We start from the raw sequence: 12,203 nt of genomic DNA, 5'->3' as shown, positions 1-12,203 counted from the left end.
TGATGAAGATCGCTTGACGGCCAATCTCCCACGCCAACCTTTTAATCTAATAAATATTTTGTACTACTAGCGATTTTTACGCTTTTTGAACAGATTAGATTTTATTATTTTGGATGCACCTCGACTCAAGTTGGTTCAGAGCACAGACGTCAAGGAAATAAATATTGACATTGCTATAATGTTATAACTGTTTGTGGCAAAGTGCCCCCCCTGTGTATGTTATGTTACGTGTTGTGTGTAAATGTTGGTGTATAGGCATTGGTACACGGGATATAAGCGGTCTGTGTTTCATGTGTGTGTAAATTGTATATTTGTATTTAGGCATGGGGATGGCACATCACATCACATGGAAGTAAAAAGTAATATGTGAGCACGGGGAATTGCACTTTAATTAATTCACGTGCAGTTGTACCGAGATTCCAATTGAATGATTGACTAGCAATCGAATCTCGGTACAACTGCATAAAAGCTGCATGTTTTCACTCACTGGGGGTTGGTGTTCGGTGAGTGGAGAACGGGTTAGGAGACGGAGGGTATTGTAAAAATAATAATAGTAAAAGAAGCTCACCGTGTTTGTCTGTGTAGTTCGTTTTGTTTGTCTGTTTATTTTGGCTCAAGTGCCGTGTCCTGTTTTGTGCTGTTTACAACCCTTTTATTTGTTAAATAAACGCTGAGTGCAGCCATTGCACTCAGCTCATCATCACCACCGTCTCTGTCTGTGTATTCCTTCCTGCTTCTGGTCTGACGCCACCCACTCTGGCCGTCTTTGTGACACGTGGTGTCATCGTGGGATAGTAGCGCCTCCAAGCGTCAGACCAGGAGAGGGGGTTTTGTGAAAAAAAAAAAAATAAATAAAATAAAGCGAGGATGGGAAGAAAGAGCTGCAGGAAGCAGCAGAAGCAGCAGCAGCAACAACAACAGCTGCAGCCCTCATCCTGCATGCCGGGCTGGGAGGAGGACAGCCACAACGGGGCAGTAGCCACCCCTCTACCCCCACTGCCACCGGGTTCCCCACCGTCCCGGGAAATATGGGACTGGCTGGTGCACCCCGAGGGGAACTTCGCCAGTGACCTCCCCATGGTTATTCACGCACTGCAGATGCGAGATGGGAAACGATGGGAGGACTGGGAGCAACAGCACAACCCAGCATCCGTTCGGGACCTCACCATTGTGGTGCTGGGTTACCTAGCTGCAGACATGGGAGGGATGCCTTCCAGTGAGCAAGAGGGAGAGGAGCAGTCGCTGCCCTCTCCAGTACCTGAGCGGGAGGAGCCTGAGCATCCACAGCCCGAGTGGGAGGAGCCTGAGCGTCCACAGCCCGAGTGGGAGGAGCCTGAGCGTCCACAGCCCGAGTGGGAGGAGCCTGAGCATCCACAGCCCGAGTGGGAGGAGCCTGAGCGTCCACAGCCCGAGTGGGAGGAGCCTGAGCGTCCACAGCCCGAGTGGGAGGAGCCTGAGCGTCCACAGCCCGAGTGGGAGGAGCCTGAGCGTCCACAGCCCGAGTGGGAGGAGCCTGTGCGTCCACGGCCCAAGAGGGAGGAGTCGGTGCGTCCACGGCCCAAGAGGGAGGAGTCGGTGCGTCCACGGCCCAAAAGGGAGGAGTCGGTGCGTCCACGGCCCGAGAGGGAGGAGTCGGTGCGTCCACGGCCCGAGAGGGAGGAGTCGGTGCGTCCACGGCCCGAGAGGGAGGAGTCGGTGCGTCCTGTGTCCGGAGGGGAGGAGCTGAAGGCCCAAACCCCTATTTTTTTTTGGGAGGGACGAGGGCGTGAAGCTCAGGCTCCACAGCAGCCGCTGTTTTTGCTGCTGAAGGGAGCCCAGCGGAGACGCCCGCCACCAGCTCTACCCCCGCTGTCGGAGGAGCCGGCAGCGCCACCAGCCCTACCCCCGCTGTCGGAGGAGCCGGCAGCGCCATCACCACCACCCGAGGGAGAGGAGCAGGAGCTGCCTCTGCCTCCACCACCTGAGGGAGAGGAGCAGGAGCTGCCTCTGCCTCCACCACCACCCGAGGGAGAGGAGCAGGAGCTGCCTCTGCCTCCACCACCACCCGAGGGAGAGGAGCAGGAGCTGCCTCTGCCTCCACCACCCGAGGGAGAGGAGCAGGAGCTGCCTCTGCCTCCACCACCTGAGGGAGAGGAGCAGCAGCTGCCTCTGCCTCCACCACCACCACCCGAGGGAGAGGAGCAGGAGCTGCCTCTGCCTCCACCACCACCACCCGAGGGAGAGGAGCAGGAGCTGCCTCTGCCTCCACCACCACCCGAGGGAGAGGAGCAGGAGCTGCCTCTGCCTCCACCACCCGAGGGAGAGGAGCAGGAGCTGCCTCTGCCTCCACCACCTGAGGGAGAGGAGCAGGAGCTGCCTCTGCCTCCACCACCACCACCCGAGGGAGAGGAGCAGGAGCTGCCTCTGCCTCCACCACCACCCGAGGGAGAGGAGCAGGAGCTGCCTCTGCCTCCACCACCACCACCCGAGGGAGAGGAGCAGGAGCTGCCTCTGCTTCCACCACCCGAGGGAGAGGAGCAGGAGCTGCCTCTGCCTCCACCACCACCACCCGAGGGAGAGGAGCAGGAGCTGCCTCTGCTTCCACCACCCGAGGGAGAGGAGCAGGAGCTGCCTCTGCCTCCACCACCACCACCACCACCCGAGGGAGAGGAGCAGGAGCTGCCTCTGCCTCCACCTCCCGAGGGTCCGCTGCTGCTGCCGTCGCCTGAGGTCATCGAGGGTCCTGCTTCGCCTGGGGTCGCCGGGGCCTCCGCTTTGCCTCGGGTCGCTACACTGTGGCCGGAGCTCCATGAAGGGGAGCTGCCGGCCATAAAGAAAGAGGGGGAGGTCAGGAGACCAGCTCCCCCAGCTGCACTTTCGCGGCAGCAGATAGTGTGGCTGAAGCCCCAGAAGAGGGAGCTGCCAGCCACGAACAATTGGGGGGTGCCAGACATTCCACCATGGCCACCCCCAGAAACAACTTGCTTCCCCCTCTTCCGGGACTTTGGGACTGAGGGGGGAGGTGGCCATTGAGGCCATGTGTGCGTTGCACAAGGGGGGGTATATGTGGCAAAGTGCCCCCCCTGTGTATGTTATGTTACGTGTTGTGTGTAAATGTTGGTGTATAGGCATTGGTACACGGGATATAAGCGGTCTGTGTTTCACGTGTGTGTAAATTGTATATTTGTATTTAGGCATGGGGATGGCACATCACATCACGTGCAAGTAAAAAGTAATATGTGAGCACGGGGAATTGCACTTTAATTAATTCACGTGCAGTTGTACCGAGATTCCAATTGAATGATTGACTAGCAATCGAATCTCGGTACAACTGCATAAAAGCTGCATGTTTTCACTCACTGGGGGTTGGTGTTCGGTGAGTGGAGAACGGGTTAGGAGACGGAGGGTATTGTAAAAATAATAATAGTAAAAGAAGCTCACCGTGTTTGTCTGTGTAGTTCGTTTTGTTTGTCTGTTTATTTTGGCTCAAGTGCCGTGTCCTGTTTTGTGTTCTGTTTGTTAAACCTTTTTATTTATTTGTTATTAAACGCTGAGTGCAACCATCGCACTCAGTTTCTCTCATCATCACCGTCTGTCTGTGTGTTTCTTTCTCTGGTCTGAGTTCCTCCCTGCAGCCGTCTTTGTCACACTGTTATAAACGTTTTTTTATCGCAATATTGAACATTTATGCAGTCTATGGCCCTGAAGTATAATTTCTCATGCTGGAATTTGCAGAGTATGAAATTAGCAATATCCACGGTGCTGCCGTGTGTGTGTTTGCGGTCTGACCACAACACGAGAGGATCATGCCTATAAAGATATAATCAGGTGCTAAAACGTAACAAAAACAACTGTAAAGCACAGGATGCTCATGTTGAAATCACAAATGCATTTGTGCGTCCAAATGGATCTTCTCCGCATTTTCTTCTTGTTTCTGTGCAAAACAATGCACAGACAACAGCGATCGCCTCCTCGCTTGAGTTCATGATTCTCCCGAATGATGTCTACAATTCTGCAATGAAAATAGGCGCAGTCCGCGACAAGATATCTTGTGTAGTGTGTGTAGCTTGCAATCCCTGATCTACAGTGAGAAATTGTAGCTCAATCGGTAAGTGTGAGTGGCGCTGCGTCTCCCGATTGTAAAAATCATGCAGTGTAAGCCCAGCTTTAGTGAGTCGTTCAAAAAGAACGATTAGTTTGCGAACTACACATCACTAGGGAGGACAGTGCATCCACCGACGAAGTGCCCGGAGCAGATACAGTTTGGACGGAGGCTCAGTTCAAGAAAAAGCAAACATATAACCCCTGGCTTGTCATGCAAAATTCAAAGCTGGGCTGTACAACATGCAAAAAGGTAGGGAGCTTGGGTCTAGAAAAGACTGGAGGGATGAAACTAGCAAAAGAGTGAGTGGAATGTACAGTAACGTCCTCTGCCTCCGACGTAAAGAAAACAACAAAGAGCCCTCAGGAAAAAGGTTTTTGAACATGCCCGAACCAAGGCCCATTTAGCACATTTTTATTTTATTCCTTTATTCATCTAAATCTGTATTATAATAACTATATACATGTGTTTCTTGAATAGGGGCTAACACTATATATATATATATTTATATATATATATATATATATATATATATATATATATATGCCTAACCCATATTTTGCCCCTCCACTTTTTTCCGTTCATTATATATGTATTATACCTTGTTGTGTTTGGCATTGGTTTGTCTTTAAAATAAAATATAAAAATGGAAAAGTATCCAGAGGATGGGTCACATTTATAAGAAATCACAATAAATTCTCCCTACACAAACATATTGGTCTGACCCAAGGTCTGCATCATGGCTAACGTTAACAAACAACAGTAAGAAAAAATGTTGTTAAGTGAATGTGAACTCGGAAGGCGGTCAGGAGAGACGACTGCATGAAATATTAATACTTAAATATAGGCAGATATTTTATATTTATTACTCGCAAAAATATCTGAAGGAAGAGAGATTATAAAACCATTATTTAAAAAAAAGGTAAGGAAGAGAGTATCAGACCGTTATTAAAAATTAAATAATGTTGTGTTTTAGAATTCAAAATTAGGTTAATGTTGCTGTGGGGCCATGAACAAGATCAAGTTCAATTCCCACCAAAATCTTTTATTTTTTAACTTAGATTAAGCAGTAGTAAATATATCAAAAAGTGGCATTTCAAAATCACATAAGCCTGATTTTAGTTTAGTGAAAAAGTTGGCTACAGTTTTTCATTAAAAACTTGTAACTTAGTTGTTCTTTTCTGATACTAATGTTCAGCTTTCATATCAAAATATGTGTACTCACTAATAATTTAAACTCAGATTTGTTTAATAATAAACATTTAGGTATATTATGTCCCTGAATGACTGTAAAAAATATAGAAATAAATGCTGATTGATAAAAAGGGCGACTCAGTATTTACCATTGTAGCTTGTGATATATATCAGAGGTGGACAAACCGCAGCTTGCGAGCCACATGCGGCTCCCGCCGGGCAGTTCAAGTGCGGCTCCTGTTGAAATGCTGGGTGAAGCCCACTTTAACTGACGAAAGAATAATAAACAAAAAAGAGAAATTAAAAATAAACACAAGTTTATTATTTTTGTTCTTTACTAATTTGTGTTAATTATTCTTTCTTCTCTCCAGTTCTCTCTCCAATTTCTTTGAGCCTACATGTTCACTGCAAGGACATTTCGTTGTTGACTTTCAACACTGCTCGCTGGCGCATGCGTATTTCGATCATAGAGTGAAAGCCGGATGTGCAGTTGAAAGTAATTTTTGGTAATTTTAAATTAAGTTCTCGTTCGTTTTGTGGCATTGAGCAGACCATCCGCAAGTAATAAACAAACGTATGAGGCTTTAAACCAGACTGGTAAAAAGAGTTAGCTTTCACTGAAAACAGTAAACCTGTGTCTTATCTGCAACAAATCACTTACACACTGTAGTCTGTACAAGGCCTGCAACCTCAACCATCATTATGAAACGAATCACAACACATTTTCATCTGAATATCCTCCTGGATCAGACTTGAGGAGAAACAACCTGGCCTCTTTAAAAGCATGCCTCAGCAGTCAGCCGATGCTCCTTTTGGTGTTCAGTAAAGACGCTGATTTAATGACTCAAGCGAGTTTTTTATGGCAGCATATCGCTCGTGACAAACGTTCTTATTCAGATGAATTCATCTTTTTACAAAATTGGTCTGGGGCAGGCAGAGGTACAAGTAACTTTAATTTCTTACCAGGACTGTATTATTGTTCAGTCCTTTTTGCTTAAATACAAAGAGAAAATGATGTAGCCTAAACAATCATATTGATAAATTGAAATATAAAATGACCTTGACATTTACCTCTGGGGGCAGGTAAATTTCACATACTTGGCGCATCAATTTGTATTTATTTATTTCTTTTGGTGCCTAAGGATGTGGGAAGTGGGAATTCTGGCAGTGCAGCTGAACTCACAACTGTTCTCTTGTTAACGTTTCAGCAATGTATAATTGATCTCTACTGCCTGTAATATTGTCATGAATCAGCTGTTTCAACCAATTAGCATTGCTGTGTGAGGGCTGGCATTTAGTGTTTCAACCAATTAGCAGTAAGCATTGCAGTGTGAGGGTGGGTGCTTATTGTTTCAACCTATCAGCACCAAGCATTGCCCTGTTATAGCGAGTGTTTACTTTCCTAAAGTCTAGTAGCAGCTGGTTTTACTGTGATAATTGAGCTGAGCAATGTCTGATTGTAACCGGGGAGACATGGACTGGCCATCTGATGTATGCATAGTGCTGCAGGAAGAGGGCGGCAACCCAGTGGGATTTGCCTGTCAGTCATGGCAGTGACACAGAGAGGTGGGGGTGTGTGGGCTTTCCCTCTCTCTGAGTGGCTGGGAGGCAGGTCTTGGGGGGGATTGCTGGTCCTAAATTAATACTTTGTTGTTTCCTCAGATCTGCCCCTTTAGACCTGAACAACAAGCTAGCGGTCACGCTGCTCGGCAAGACCACGGACGGATGGGAGAAAAGTCCCAAAAGAAACTTAAAGAGAAGAAACTAAAGAAATAGAGAGAAAGCGGGGAATCCTTGGGCAGACCCCGATAGTGTCTAAAGATAGCTGAGGAACAGCAAAGTGTAGGACGGAGACCAGGTCGTACGGGTAGCGGCGACCGGGGAAAAACCCGCTGCAGAGTGCAGCACCTTTAATTTGTAGTTTTCATTACTGTGTTTTATTTTCCCTTTTTCTTTTTACCTTTTCATTTTCATTATTCTTTGCGCACCTGCGGGTACACCTGCACCATATTGTGTACCCTGCTGTGGTACTCCGGAGGTCCTAGATACCATAGTTGGTAGCCAGGCCACAGACAACAGCACCCTCTGCAGGCTAAAAGAAATCAGTGAAATAAAAAGAAAGTAACAACAGAAATACAAAATAAATCTGAGACACTGTGCGGTGTCTCAAACTCAACTTGTGTCTCCTGTGTCAGTGATTACCCACACCCCGTCACACTGATGATAAAACGTGAAAGACATTCTCTAGCATCCAGCACTACAGCGGAGCAAAGAATATTTTAACTGTTACCATACATATGTCAATGTATCTATCAATAAACAAGCCTCCAACCCCACCCTCCCACTTTTAAACACCCATCCCTCGTTATATCGCCCCTCGCTATACTGCGGATTCGGATATATCGTGGTCCTGGAGTTGCCTACCCATTTTGACTAACTGCATATGCCTTAGCTGCAATATACACAGGCACTTAGAATTACTGTTTGTTTTATTTTGTACAGTACATAACAACAACAATATACAAAATAATTAAAAACAAAGCATTAATATCGTACTGTTATCATATACACACGTATTGCACAATAACACAAAGCAAATTAAACATCTACTTGCTGAAGCGTTTTTTATTTTAGCCAACAAGGTGTTCACGTGTGGCAGCAATGCTCCTATGTTGTTGGGAATGGATTATTTCAATGCAGTGGGTTTGTGCATTTGAGAAAGGAGAGGAAGACTCATGAAATTAATTGGATACTGAAGTTGATGAGAAGCAATTACCCTCTGCTGTACAAATTAAAACTGTGTGCTGCTCTTTATACGAAAAATGAGAAAAAGCAGGTTGTGTAGAGGAATGATACTGGACCCTGAAGCACCCGATAAAACAAGGGAGTGGTTGTACAGTATTTGTTAGCCTTTTTGTTTTTCTATGGGTCTCTCGCTATATCGCGGCCCTCGATATATAGCAGATTTATATTGGACCCCGACACCCGCGACATATCGAGTGTGTGTATATATATATATATATATATATATATATATATATATATATATATATATATATATATATAGTGTGTGTTACAGTGTGATTGTACAGAATCACTGAAATTGACTAGTGGATGTGTGAAATATTGCAAAAAAACGTGTTATACATTCACTAGGGATTGTATAGAACCACTGGAAGCTGTTAGTGAAGTAAGGTACAAACCACGACGGGCCGCGTGGTTCCCACGAAATATACACACACCTGGGTGGTGCTTTGCCACGGGCCTTTAACCACCCAGAAGTGAGTATACTTCATGGGAACTGCACAGCTCGAAGTGGTTTATATCCCTTATAAAATGGCTATTTCAAAGTTAATTGTCATTTGGGGGATGAAAAATAATTAAAACACTTTTTAAATTAAAAAAATTAAAACAGTACACTTTTATTATGGGTGCATCTGCAGTATTATATACTCCGAAAGGACAAAACATTTAATTTGTATTCAATAATTTGTTATAAGTTTCACTTGTTAAAAATAAACTGCACATTTCCATTGTGAACTGAAACCCCACTTAAGTCTTCTCCCTCTGCGCGGGATCTGAAGTTTACTGGGCGTTTGATTTTACTGATGCACGTTGCATCTTTGAAGTGTACAGTAATTTTACAAAAATTGGGAGATTTATACTGGGAAATTTGAGCTATCCAATATTTTGTGCCTCTTTCACAAACTGCGCATGCACAAGGCCCTTTTTTTTATTTAGGTTTTTTGACACGCCTCCGAAATTTTGATCTACCTCGTGTGCGCAGATAAAACAAGTAAGTTCAAAAACATACACTGGTAATCAAACAAGTAAGTCGTGTCTTTCCTACTTGAAAGTATTGTTTGTAGGCTAATATAATTATTCGCTAATATTAACAATTGTCTGCAAATTCTATTTAGAATATATTGATTTTGAGTAATAATATATATATATATAGTGCATGTAATGTTTTTTTTTTTGTATTGTTTGTCTTTAAAATCGGTTGTCTTTTCTACTTGAAAGTATTGTTTGTAGGCTAATATAATTCTTCGTTAATAATAACAATTGAACTCAAATGACGTTCAGAATATATTGATTTTGAGTAATAATATATATAGTGCACGTAATGTTTTTTTTTTTGGGTCGTTTGTCTTTAAAATCGGTTGTCTTTTCTACTTGAAAGTATTGTTTGTAGGTTAATATAATTCTTTGTTTTGTATTGTTTGTCTTTAAAATCGGTTGTCTTTTGTACTTAAAAGTATTGTTTGTAGGTTTATATAATTCTTCGTTAATAATAACAATTGAACTCAAATGATGTTCAGAATATGTTTGTTTTTGAGGTTTTAACCCACTAGAGCCTGGGTAGCTCATTTGGAGGAGCAGAAAAGACTTCTCCAAATTGGCTACCCTGTGTTTTGACTGAAGTGTACTAGTTTTAACCCACTGAGTCCTGAGTTATGACTGCACACATTCAATAAAATTATTGCAATTGAAATTTAAAGACAATCTAAATTTCTAGGAATTTCATGAACATGACAACAGGGACAGAAATCCGGGCTGTTTGGAAACTACAGACGTTAGAGCACCAACGGCAGGTGGATGGCAGCAGTTGCGGAGTGCTGATATTAAAAGTAAAACACGTTGTCTTTTTTGCTCTTAATATTTTAAATCTTTCTAATGAGATTTTAATTGCATCACAACTTTTAATTCGTTTTTTTTATGTTTGCAAAACACTATGTTAAAAGTGGCTCAATCCATCATGTTGAAAACACATTACACTCAATGAGAAGGTCAAGAGTGGAGATGGTCTGCCTTCTGATGGAAAATCAAGGTGATCTTTGCCTTTTTTTGGACTGTTGGGATTTCATTTTTATATATTTTCTTTGTCTTTTCACAGGTATCGTAGATGACTACTGTGTTATGTGCAACGGAACAGATGAGCAATCAGGCAGAAGTGTCTTCAACATGGTAAATATACATATATTACATTGTACTGTATATCTTTGACAATACTGTATTTTTAATACGGGTACTTTATATTGAATGAAATCTTTATTAGATTTTTTTTGTTATCCTCTATTGCTGGCTAATACATGTATTTACCATATTTAAAAAGGAAAGATCAGTAACACCTGTTAATTGGTTTCAGGTGCTATGTGATGTCTGCTGCAGATGGGCACATGTTGAATGCACAGGCGACTCTGCTGAAGAACTGGAAATAGTGACGTTACAAATTTGTACACACTACAGAAGCAGAAATATGCGAGACATTCTTGTTAAAGCCGAGTCTTTTAAAGATACAGTGAAAAACTTAAACTGGGGTACAGTCATAAACGGTTTTGTTCAATATCAGAAATGTGCAGCGTGTGACAATGCTATTAAAACTAAAACCTTTATGTCATGTAACTAAAAAAGAATACAGTATTTCACAAGTTATTACCTGCACATCTGATTTTGTAGTTTTTGTAATTTTCTGCCCTTGTAACTTACAATATGTTGGTAAAACCAAAAGACAACTACGGGTGTGCATTAATGAACATAAAAGTGCCATCCATAGGAAAGACGTACACTTGCCACTGGCGAGACACTTTGCAGAGGTAAATCACTCCATATCGGACTTAAAATGTTTTGGTATACAAAGATTATTTCAGTCTCGTAGAGGGGGTGACTTGAATAAAAAAAAAACGACTTCAATGTGAAGCAAAATGGATCTTCTATCTCATGACAGTACAGCCAGAAGGCATTAATGAAGAACTTGGATTATCATGTTACCTATACTTATATAATTAATATTGTTCTTATTTTTTATTGCTTTTGTATTCCTTATATCATTAGTGCTTATTTGATAATTAATTCATTACATTATACTTAAGACTTGTTATCATTTGGGTCCATGGCCTCTAACGTTTATGTCTACATAGTATTTACATATTTTTTGTACATTAATATCAGTGTTCATTTGTATTATTTTGGCATTAGTAAATCTATATTAATTGAAATAGTCTAATCAATAGATTAAAATTCAATAATTAACAATATGATGTATTTAACTAATGATTTCTGCCATTGTTATCTTTGCTATTTTTCTGTAACTCGTCCTATAATTAAATTGTATAATAGAATTCCCTCTAATGTCTATCAATACATTAGCATATTAATTGGTCTGTGTACATGTTGTTTTAATTGAACACCTGACCTCTGATATTTATCTTTAATTGAATTAAGATCTTAAATATTTAGGTGTTCTTCATTCGCTAGCACTGAGGATGGTCATGCGACCGAAACGTTTGCACTGAGCACTTTTTGCACTATATCAACTTTTTTGCCTGTTCTTCTATAAATAAAAGACATAATTTTGATTTTGTAGTTTTTTTTATCGCCATTCTTCAATAGCAGTGTACAGATCATTTTGGACTTTAACATGTGTGTGTGTGTCAATGTCTTGACATAATCCAAATGCATGAACATACAAACTGCTCGCAAAAAGTTACACATACAAAATGTTCTCAGTCTCAAAATATTATGGTGTTTCTAAGTGATTTAAGTATAGTTAGATGACTCCAGGTGGCTTCACTTAGCAAAACCACTGTGCAGAATGCAGAGCAGCCAAGCTGCCTATGCTGATAGAGCACCACCTCAGGGCTGCAGAAGCAGGCTGTAGTGGAGAGGTGAATAGAGAAGGTGACCTAGAGAGTATTTGAAACTGAGTTATTGTGAATCATGTATGACCTGTTTTTGGATGACTTGCTTGCTGGGTGAAACTGTGTAATGTGTATGAGAACCCGATTTGGATATGGAACTGTGCAATGAAATGACTATGAATTTGGATTACTGACTGCTTGTTGTTGTGTGTTGTGTTTGTGATTCGACCCAACAAGGTGGTTAAACAAGGCAGACTAGTCGGGTTTTCAGAAAAGACAACTTTAGG

General features: G+C 42.5%; 1 protein-coding gene and 1 long non-coding RNA gene across 5 annotated transcripts in view; one reads left to right on the top strand and one right to left on the bottom strand.

The window, feature by feature from the left end:
- Positions 1–12,203, bottom strand: part of LOC131737891 (cell adhesion molecule 2-like) — a 660,024-nt gene that overhangs the window by 305,356 nt on the left and 342,465 nt on the right. The window lies entirely within an intron of this gene.
- On the top strand, positions 8,974–11,167 carry LOC131737892 (uncharacterized). The gene is made up of 4 exons (XR_009329458.1): positions 8,974–9,071; positions 9,795–9,906; positions 10,173–10,243; positions 10,425–11,167. It is a non-coding gene; the product is annotated as an uncharacterized LOC131737892 (long non-coding RNA).

The sequence above is a fragment of the Acipenser ruthenus genome, chromosome 9 (genome assembly GCF_902713425.1).
Source record: "Acipenser ruthenus chromosome 9, fAciRut3.2 maternal haplotype, whole genome shotgun sequence".
In the NCBI taxonomy this organism is placed as follows: Eukaryota; Metazoa; Chordata; class Actinopteri; order Acipenseriformes; family Acipenseridae; genus Acipenser; species Acipenser ruthenus.
Note: the sequence above shows the minus strand (reverse complement) of the source record. Positions and strands in the feature narration are given on the sequence as shown.